This window comes from Mercenaria mercenaria, chromosome 4 (genome assembly GCF_021730395.1).
Source record: "Mercenaria mercenaria strain notata chromosome 4, MADL_Memer_1, whole genome shotgun sequence".
NCBI classification, from domain to species: Eukaryota; Metazoa; Mollusca; class Bivalvia; order Venerida; family Veneridae; genus Mercenaria; species Mercenaria mercenaria.
In genome coordinates this window covers 91,853,548-91,865,116 of record NC_069364.1, presented here as the reverse complement: position 1 = coordinate 91,865,116, position 11,569 = coordinate 91,853,548, and the positions used below count along the sequence as shown (strand labels likewise).

At 38.1% G+C, this 11,569-nt stretch overlaps 1 protein-coding gene and 2 long non-coding RNA genes across 4 annotated transcripts in view; 1 reads left to right on the top strand and 2 right to left on the bottom strand.

Moving 5' to 3' along the window:
* LOC123553082 (intermembrane lipid transfer protein VPS13D-like) overlaps positions 1-11,569 on the top strand; it is a 240,767-nt gene that overhangs the window by 171,239 nt on the left and 57,959 nt on the right. The gene's annotated exons all lie outside the window — the stretch shown is intronic.
* The window catches only part of LOC128556526 (uncharacterized), a 218,055-nt gene that overhangs the window by 157,104 nt on the left and 49,382 nt on the right, over positions 1-11,569 (bottom strand). The window lies entirely within an intron of this gene.
* Positions 1-11,569, bottom strand: part of LOC128556525 (uncharacterized) — a 192,136-nt gene that overhangs the window by 143,264 nt on the left and 37,303 nt on the right. The gene's annotated exons all lie outside the window — the stretch shown is intronic.

Sequence of the window (11,569 nt, the reverse complement as noted above, 5' to 3'; positions counted from 1 at the left end):
AGGATCTTTTAAATAATTTTTCTTTTTTTTTGACAAATGTCAAGTACCATGAAAAAAGCATTTTAAGTGTACCTTAATCCTTTCAAACAATACCATATTGCTCCTGCATTTGACTAAACAGATCTGTTTTGATCACAGCATAAATATTATATTATGTCAAATTTCCACAACTAACATTATATCGAAATTTCTGTTCTGTTAAATAAAATTATTCCGGTCCAGCATATAGACTATAGCTAAACCTAGGGCACTGTGCACTATTAGTGACAAATTTTCCACTCTTAGCAATTATTGTACTGCCAATATTGATATGCTGACCATTACTGACAAAGTATCAGATTCTACTAAGAACCTTACAACAAGGTTTATTATACATTATACAATCTGTATAGTTCTGTAACATACAGAATAAGAATGGATTTGTCATTACAGTCTTCAGAAACAAGGCATAGTGTGTACATAAGGTTGTACGTTTTCTGTTTGAAGTGTAAAACAAGAGGGCCATGATGGCCCTATATCGCCGCTCACCTGCTTGCTTGAACAAATTTCTTTGCTAAAGCTTCAAAAACAAACAAAAACTAGAAAATGCTTTTGTAAAAATGCGCATGTCTCCCCCAATGCAAAGTCCTATAGGCAAGAAGTCAATAGGGGTCAGGAGCGAAAGTCAAAGAAACTGAAACTGAAACTGTTTTATTTGATTAAACGCCTATTTTTATGCAAAACATATTCAATGGCGTTTTACAAATACATAAAAATATGACAAAAATTAAGATATTTAATGACATATAACATAAATGAGCATAAATACCATTGTAAATAAACTATTTAGTAAGCATTAAAAAAGATCAGACATCAGTTAAGATTAATAAAATATTAGAATTTTAAGATACAGTAAGACAGCTGTTTGTTATTAAGTAAGAATAAGTGGGTTATTGCGACATGTCCAGAAGTTATTACAAACAACTGTATTTTGTACATGTATTTGTTATAATATAGTTCATATTCGAATGTATTTACACAATAAAATCATCCAGTTCACGTTACTTCAATTTCTTAAAAATTACAGTCTCAGCCTCTAAAAGAGTGCAAAGTAATTTCCAAAATAATGAGTTTTCAACTTCTTTTTGAAAACATCTATTGTGTCTGATTTCCTTATTTCGAGAGGCAATTCATTCCAGAGTTTAGGTCCAACAGTACCAAAACTTCTGTCGCTGAACGTTTTGCGCTTGTTGAAAGGAACAACGAAACACCCAGTAACGGAGTTTGAAGAATGCAAGTTTCTTGTCTGTGTTTGTTTTATGAGAAGTTCAGAAAGATATTCTGGAGAGTTTCCAACTGAACAATTATACATGTAGGTGAGCATTTTGAATGTGATTCTGGCTTTGATTGGTAGCCAGTGAAGGTCATACAGCGCTTGCTTGGAACTGTCATATCTTCTTCGATTTAGGACAAGTTTTGCACACATGTTCTGAATTCGTTGCATTTTGTTTACTTCGCTTTGAGCAATACCATACAGAATGACATTACAATAATCTAAATGGGATATCACCAATGACAGGACAAGGGTTTCGGTAGCCTCTTTGGTAAGATATTTCCGGATACATTTTATTCTGAAGCAGTTGAGCATTGCTGTTCTACACTTCCATTTTACATGCTCTTTTAGATTCAAGTTTTCATCCAGGAATGCACCTAGATATCGAATAAAGCTCACTGATTTCACTTCATCACCTACAATGCATACTTTTTCAGTTGAACACTTAGAGAGCTGTTGCCTACTACCAAACATGATGAACTCGGTTTTGGAAGTGTTCATTTTAAGCTTATTTTCATTCATCCAGTTGTTGATTGTTTTAGCACATTGTTCAAGTTCTCGTATTGCCTGGGATTCTACTGTTGGAGATGATGGTTTAAAGCGTTTATTAGCAGTGTGGTCATCCGCAAAGCCGTAAACTGAAATCGACGGCGGAATAACATCAAACAGTGTCCCCGCATATGTCAAATATAGCCACGTTCCTAAGCAGCTCCCTTGTGAAACGCTACAATTTAATTGGCGTGGAAATGACATGGCTGAATTGACACTTACACAACAACTTCTCGGGCGCAGATAGGAATCAACCCAGCTCAGTGCTGTTCCACGAATGCCATACTGCTTGTTTAACACATCAACAAGAATGTCATGATCTACAGTATCAAAAGCGGCACTGAGATTGATGGCAATTAGCGCCGTAACTTCTTTCTTCTCCATAGCATCCAGTAAATCATTTACAAGACGTAACAGTGCTGATTCACAAGGATGGTTTTTCCTGTAAGCAGATTGGTTTTTTGGTAGAAGATTGTGTTTGTTTACATGATCATTGAGCCTGAACAGAGCTGCTTTTTCAATTAATTTTGACAGAAACGATAGATTACTAACAGGCCTATAGTTTGCGAATTCAAGTTCCAGTCCCATTTTCTTCAACAAAGGTCTTACAATTGCCTGTTTCCATTTTGTTGGAAAGATGCCGTCGCACAACGACAAATTAACCAATTTGGTAATAACAGGCAACAGCTCATCCAAGTATGATTTTAGCACTTTTGTTGGTAGAATATCAAGTTCACATGATTTTGTCTGTAGTTGATTTATAAGTTTTCTAACTTCTTCCTCGCTCAGGTCTTTAAAACTGTCAAAACAAGGAATATCTTTTTCGCATGGTTGAAACTTATCGAAATGTTTCAACGATTCTCGAATTTTTTCGATTTTATTCATGAAATGATCTGCAAATTTCTCAGCCAGTGTACTGTCATGTCCAGTTGGCATAGGGTTCTCAGACCTAGTGCCTGTTGTCTCAGATACAAATCTATAAAGCTTTTTCGAGTCACCTTTTGCATTAAGAACTTTTTCACTCAGAGATGATTTTTTCTCATGTTTGAGTTCTTTTTCATAGTTTTTACGTGCTGTTTTGAAGGCTTCATGTAGATGTGATTGTCTATGTTTCTTCCACAAACGTTCAGATTTGCGAGCCACTCTTTTAAGGTGAAGAAGTTTTTCTGTGAACCAGGGTTTTGGAGCGCGATGGATGATTGTTTTTTCTATAAATGGTGCGTGTGAGTTCATAATCTTTTCTACTGCTGTCTGAAATTCTTCAACAAAAAGGTCGACATTATCACTTTCGACTGTCATTTTTCTCAGATCGCTTGAAAATGTGTTCGTATCCATGTCTTTGAAATTTCTAAAGAGCACCACCTCACTTGTTATATTTTCCTTTCTAACATTTGTCACAAAGAGACACTGATGGTTGGCTGCAATAGGGATCATCTACTTGGCATGTCCAGTCATCCCGCTAAATTTCAACACTCTTGGCCTAGTGGTTCTCAAGTCACTGTTCAGGCTCCTGTGACCGTGACCTTTGATCAAGTGACCTCAAAATAAATAGGGGTCATCTACTCTGCATGTCCAATCATCCTATTAAGTTTCAACATTGTAGGTTAAGTGGTTCTCAAGTTATTTCCAAAAAATGATTTTACATGAACAGGCCACTGTAACCTTGACCTTTAATAGACTGACCCCAAAATCAATAGGGGTCATCTACTCTGCATGTTCAATCATCCTATGAAGTTTCAACATTCTGGGTCAAGTGGTTCTCAAGTTATTGATCGGAACTGGTTATCAATGTTCGGGCCCCTGTGACCTTGACCTTTAACGGAGTGACCCCAAAAACAATAGGGGTCATTTACTCTGCATGAACAATCATCCTATGAAGTTTCAACATTCTGGGTCGAGAGGTTCTCAAGTTATTGATTGGAAATGGTTTTCCATGTTCAGGCCCCTGTGGCCTTGACCTTTAACAGAGTGATCCTGAAATCATTAGGGGTCATCTACTCTTCATGACCAATCATCCTATGAAGTTTCAACATTCTGGGTCAAGTGGTTCTCTAGTTATTGATCGGAAATGGTTTTCAATGTTCAGGCCCCTGTGACCTTGACCTTTGACGGAGTGACCCCAAAATCAATAGGGGTCATCTACTCTTCATGACCAATCATCCTATGAAGTTTCAACATTCTGGGTCAAGTGGTTCTCTAGTTATTGATCGGAAATGGTTTTCAATGTTCAGGCCCCTGTGACCTTGACCTTTGACAGAGTGACCCCAAAATCATTAGGGGTCATCTACTCTTCATGACCAATCATCCTATGAAGTTTCAACATTCTGGGTCAAGTGGTTCTCTAGTTATTGATCGGAAATGGTTTTCAATGTTCAGGCCCCTGTGACCTTGACCTTTGACGGAGTGACCCCAAAATCAATAGGGGTCATCTACTCTTCATGACCAATCATCCTATGAAGTTTCAACATTCTGGGTCAAGTGGTTCTCTAGTTATTGATCGGAAATGGTTTTCAATGTTCAGGCCCCTGTGACCTTGACCTTTGACAGAGTGACCCCAAAATCAATAGGGGTCATCTACTCTTCATGATCAATCATCCTATGAAGTTTCAACATTCTGGGTCAAGTGGTTCTCTAGTTATTGATCGGAAATGGTTTTCAATGTTCAGGCCCCTGTGACCTTGACCTTTGACGGAGTGACCCCAAAAACAATAGGGGTCGTCTACTCCAGCAGCCCTACAACCCTATGAAGTTTGAAGGTTCTAGGTCAAATGGTTCTCCAGTTAGTGCTCCGAAATGGAGTGTGACGTACGGACGGACGGAAGGACGGACAGGGCAAAAACAATATGTCTCCTGGGGGAGGGAGACATAAATAGCCTGGGGGAGCATTGAAGAATTCAAGATAAGTACTGAAATCTGTTAAAAAATTATACAGGTGGTCCAAATCTCTTTGCCGTATCTTAAAAAACAAGTAGGTCAGAAGGTCACGATTAAGACTATTCAAGATGAGTATTGAAATCTGTATAAAAATCATACAGGTGGTCCAAATTTCTATACTGTAACTTCAAAAAAGTAAGTCAGTAGGTCATGATTAAGACTATTCAAGATGAGTATTGAAATCTGTCTCAAAAATACATGTGGTCCAAATCTAGCTTCAAAAACAAGAAAGTAGGTCAGTATGTCTGGGCAAAGAACATGAAAGATGAGTTATGAAATCTTTATCGAAAGTTATTGACGTGGTCCAAATTTCTAAGCTGTTAAGATCGGTGTGCAAAACTGTATAATTATGTCATTCAAATTTCAAGGCTGTATCTCAAACAAGAGGACCACAATGGTCCTGAATCGCTCACCTATCCCCACATGACCCAGTGTTGAACTGACGTCGTTATTTCTATTATTTGACATAGTGACCTAGTTTTTGAGCATATGTGACCTAGATATCATCAAGATAAAAAATTCTGACCAATTTTCATGAAGATTCATTGGAAAATATGGCCTCTAGAGAGGTCACAAGGTTTTTCTATTATTTGACCTAATGACCTAGTTTTTGAAGGCACGTGACCCACTTTTAAACTTGACCTAGATATCATCAAGGTGAACATTCTCACCAATTTTCATGAAGATCCTGTGAAAAATATGGCCTCTAGAGAGGTCACAAGGTTTTTCTATTTTTCGACCTACTGACCTAGTTTTTGACCGCACATGACCCAGTTTCGAACCTGACCTAGATATCATCAAGCTGAACATTCTGACCAAGTTTCATGAAGATCCATTGAGAAATATGGCCTCTAGAGAGGTCACAAGGTTTTTCTATTTTTAGACCTACTGACCTAGTTTTTGACCCCACGTGACCCAGTTTCGAACTTGACCTAGATATCATCAAGGTGAACATTCTGACCAATATTCATGAAGATCTCATGAAAAATATGGCCTCTAGAGAGGTCACAAGGTTTTTCCATTTTTAGATCTACTGACCTAGTTTTTAACCCCACGTGACCCAGTTTCGAACTTGACCTAGATATCATCAAGGTTAACATTCTCACCAATTTTCATGAAGATCCATTGAAAAATATGGCCTCTAGAGAGGTCACAAGGTTTTTCTATTTTTAGACCTACTGACCTAGTTTTTGACCGCATGTGACCCAGTTTCGAAATTGACCTAGATATCATCAAGGTGAACATTCTGACCAATTTTCATGAAGATCCATTGAGAAATATGGCCTCTAGAGAGGTCACAAGGTTTTTCTATTTTTAGATCTACTGACCTAGTTTTTGACCCCACATGACCCAGTTTCGAACTTGACCTAGATATCATCAAGGTGAACATTCTGACCAATATTCATGAAGATCTCATGAAAAATATGGCCTCTAGAGAGGTCACAAGGTTTTTCTATTTTTAGATCTAGTGACCTAGTTTTTAACCCCACGTGACCCAGTTTCGAACTTGACCTAGATATCATCAAGGTGAACATTCTCACCAATTTTCATGAAGATCCATGAGAAATATGGCCTCTAGAGAGGTCACAAGGTTTTTCTATTTTTAGATCTAATGACCTAGTTTTTGACCCCATGTGACCCAGTTTCGAACTTGACCTAGATATCATCAAGGTGAACATTCTGACCAATATTCATGAAGATCTCATGAAAAATATGTCCTCTAGAGAGGTCACAAGGTTTTTCTATTTTTAGATCTACTGACGTAGTTTTTAACCCCACGTGACCCAGTTTCGAACTTGACCTAGATATCATCAAGGTGAACATTCTGACCAATTTTCATGAAGATCCATGAGAAATATGGCCTCTAGAGAGGTCACAAGGTTTTTCTATTTTTAGACCTAATGACCTAGTTTTTGACCCCACGTGACCCAGTTTCGAACTTGACCTAGATATCATCAAGGTGAACATTCTGACCAATTTTCATGAAGATCTTGTGAAATATATGGCCTCTAGAGAGGTCACAAGGTTTTTCTATTTTTAGACCTAATGACCTAGTTTTTGACTGCACTTGACCCAGTTTCGAACTTGACCTAGATATCATCAAGGGGAACATTCTGACCAATTTTCATAAAGATCCCATGAAAAATGTGACCTCTAGAGTGGTCACAAGCAAAAGTTTACGCACGCACGCACGCACGGACGGACGAACGCACGCACGGACGACGGACGCTGCGCGATCACAAAAGCTCACCTTGTCACTTTGTGACAGGTGAGCTAAAAACAAAAATGTAGGTCAGTAGGTCAAGGTCACAGTCAAGTGACCCCTAATTACTTGGGGTCATCAGGTAATTATAATTAAACAGTTTAGGAAATATGATCAGATATTTTTTTAAGTATTTTCCTTTATAACTCCTATACAAGTGACCCCCGGGACGGGGCCTCTTTTCACCCCAGAGGCATAATTTGAACAATCTTGTTCGAGAACCACTAAGCAATGCTACATATCAAATATCAAAGGCTATTAATATATATAATATTAAAAGCCTTGAACTTTCAGGCCCCATGTGGTTCTGGGAGATCTATGTATGAAAAGAATTGGAACCACTGCCTTACCCTTGCATGATCGTAAGAGGCGACTAATAGGGTCTTAACACTTGGTTTTGCTGTAACTCTGTGATTCCAGCAGGTATGCAGACTTTGATTCCATACCTCATATTTTTATTTCGATATAAATGAGATGTGAAACCAAAATTTCTAGTCTTGTTTGGCACCATATAACCTATACTGTGTTGGTGCACCGTAAAACCCAAGTAAATAAATAAATTGAACATTCAGACAAGAAGATTTTAAACAATATTTCCCATATAAGTCTATGTAAAACTTGGGGTCCCCAGGGCAGGGCCTCTTTTCACCCCAGGGGCATAATTTGAACAATTATGGTAGAAGACCACTAGGCAATGCAACATACCAAATATCAAAAGTCTTGGCCTTGCAATTTCAGGCAAGAAGATTTTAAAAGTTTTTTTCCTATATAAGTCTTTGTAAAACTTGAGACCCCTGGGTTGGGCCTCTTTTCACCTCAAGAGGCATAATTAGATAAACGTGGTAAAGGACCACTAGGCAATGCTATATACCAAATATCAAAAGCCTAGGCCTAGCAGTTTCAGACAAAAAGATTTTTAAAGTTTTTCCTATTGAGTCTATGTAAAACTTGGTACACCCAGGGCAGGGCCTCTTTTCACCCTAGGGGCATAATCTGAACAATCTTAGTAGAGGACCATAAGGCAATACTACATACCAAATATCAAATGCCTAGGTCTTGTGGTTTCAGACAAGATGATTTTTAAAGTTTTTTCCAATAATGGTCTATATAAACCATGTAACCCCCGGGGCGGGGCCGTATTTGACGATAGGGGAATAATTTGAACAATCTTGGTAGAGGACCACTATATGATGCTACATACCAAATATCAAAGCCCTTGGCGCTGTAGTTTTGGACAAGAAGATTTTTTACGTTTTTAGCTCTGCTTGGAATTCAATTCTTTGAACAATTTTGAAAGGGGGCCACCCAAGGATCATTCCTGTGAAGTTTGGTGTAATTCTGCCCAGTGGTTTTCAAGAAGAAGATTTTGTTAGGAATTGTTGACAGACACACAACGCACGGCGCACGACGGACATTAAGCGGTCACAAAGGCTCACCATGAGCCTTTGGCTCAGGTGAGCTAAAAATGATCGACAACTGAACATTTTTACATGATTTGAAAAGCATAAAAGGGAAATCTGCACGATAGGTTTTGGGAAAATAAGACTCAAATTTACAGCCCTGACAAAAAAATGGTCCACATATGAAAATTTATGAAGTACCTGTTACTGTGTATACTATTGATTAAACAAGAGGGCCATGAAGGCCCTGTATCGCTCACCTGACCTACTGGCCTAAAGATCATCAAGATTAACATTCTGACCAAGTTTCATTAAGATATGGTCATAAATGTGGCCTCTAAAGTGTCAAATAGCTTTTCCTTTGATTTGACCCGGTGATCTAGTTTCTGACCCTACATGACCCAGATTCGAACTTGACCTAAAGATCATCAAGATTAACATTCTGACTAAGTTTCATGAAGATATAGTCTTAAATGTGGCATCTAGAGTGTTAACAAGCTTTTTCTTTGATTTGACCTAGTGACCTAGTTTTTGACCCCACCTGACACAGATTTGAAGTTGACCTACAGATAATCAAGATTAACATACAGACCAAGTTTCATTAAGATATGGTTATAAATGTGGCCTCTACAGTGTAAACTAGCTTTTCCTTTGATTTGACCTAGTTTATGATCCTACATGACCCAGATTCAAACCGGACCTTGAGATCATTAAGATTAACATTCTGACCAAGTTTCATGAAGATAGAGTCATAATTGTGGCCTCTACAGTGTTAACAAGCTTTTCCTTTGATTTGACCTAGTGACCTAGTTTTTGACCCCACCTGACCCAGATTTGTACTTGACCTATACATCATCAAGATTAACATTCTGACCAAGATTCATGAAGATACAGTCATAAATCTGGCCTCTACAGTGTTAACAAGCTTTCTTTTGATTTGACCTGTTGACCTAGTTTTTGACCCGGATTAATCCAATATCAAACTCGACCAAAATTTTATTGAGGGTAACATTCTGACCAAGTTTCATTAAGATTGGGCCAAAACTGTGACCTCTAGAGTGTTAAAAAGCTTTTCCTTTGATTTGACCTGTTGACCTAGTTTTTAACCCCAGATGACCCAATATCAAACTCATTCAAGACTTTATTGAGGGTAACATTCTGACCAAGTTTCATTAAGATTGGTTCAAAATTGTGACCTCTAGAGTGTTAAGCTTTTCCTTTGATTTGACCTAGTTTTTGACCCCAGATGACCCAATATCGAACTTGTCCAAGGTTTTATTGAGGGTAACATTCTGACAAAGTTTCATTAAGATTATGCCAAAATTGTGACCTCTAGAGTGTTAACAAGCTTTTCCTTTGATTTGACCTGGTGACCTAGTTTTTGACCCCAGATGACCCAATATCGAACTCGTCCAAGATTTTATTGAGGGTAACATTCTGACCAAGTTTCATTAAGTTTGGGCCAATATTGTGACCACTAGAGTGTTAACAGTCAAATTGTTGACGACGGACGACGACGGACTACGGACACAGGGCGATCACAAAAGCTCACCTTTGAGCACTTTGTGCTCAGGTGAGCTAAAAACAAGAGCTGTCTCCATAGGATGACACATGCCCCCGATGGCACTTTGAATGAATAGTTATGGCCGATGTTAGAGTTTAGGACCTTTGACCTACGGACCTGGGTCTTGTGCGTGACACATCGTCTTACTGTGCCACACATTCATGCGTAGTTATTTTAAAATCCATGCATGAATGACAAAGATATGGACCGGACATGCCCATCATTGCACTATCATGAAATATGACCTTTAACGTCTAAGTGTGACCTTGACCTTTGAGCTACAGACCTGGGTCTTGCACGCGACACGTTGTCTTACTGTGGTACACATTCATGCCCAATAATTTTAAAATCCATGCATTAATGACAAAGATATGGACCGACCACGCCCATCAATGCACTATCATGAAATATGACCTTTAACGTCTGTGACCTTGACCTTTGAGCTACAGACCTGGGTCTTGCGCGCAACACGTCGTCTTACTGTGCCACACATTTATGCATAGTTACTTGAAAATCCATCCATGAATGACAAAGATATGGACCGGACACGCCCATCAATGCACTATCACGAAAAATGACCTTTAACGTCTAAGTGTGACCTTGACCTTTGAGCTACGGACTGGGTCTTGCGCGCGACACGTCGTCTTACTGTGGTACACATTCATGCCAAGTTAAATGAAAATCCATCCATGGATGACAAAGATATGGACCGGACACGAAAATTGCGGACAGACCGACAGACGGTTCAAAAACTATATGCCTCCCTTCGGGGGCATAAAAAACTGGTATTAATTTTGAAAAACAAATCATCAGTACCAAGAAAAATTAATTTGATACTGGTACCATCACATTTTCCGGACCTATAGAAACTCACAATTTTACCTTTTAGTTTCTCAATAACAGGGCTTCTAAACTGGATACATCCAAATTTTTTTGCTTTGAACCTTCATTGCCTTCTTTGAAGATGGAGACAAGAAGAAAGGCTTATAGATCATAATTTTCTTACAGATTTTATTGCCAGGGACAAAAATTTATAAATATAAACATTTTTACATCTCACAAACCATTTTCCTAAACACTGTCAGTATAAAATATAACTGGGATAGAATTAAACACATGGCCATGTATTTTTTTTATACAAACTAATTCAGACTTGAACATTTATCTTGGTTAATCAAAACCTGTTTATAATTTTTAAGGAAAAAAGACAGAAAAGAGAGCATTAAATCGTACCCATCTTTATGTTTGTAGTAATCTTCTGTCCATTTATCCTTGGTCAGGTTGTACAGTTCTAGCAATGTACTGGTTACATTGATATTTAATACATCAGGGGCTAAATAAGGAAAATGTATGAAGTGAGCATATGCAAAATAATATATAAGAGATATGGCATGAAATAAATATGTATAAATGCTGTACAAAGCATATCCTTGCTTATAAAATGTGTTGTTAGTGATGCAACATTAGACAGCAATGTATTTTATCTTAATTAAGCTGTTAAGAAAGTTTGCAGGTCGCTGGTTCTCTGTGCCTGATTCCAAGTGGAG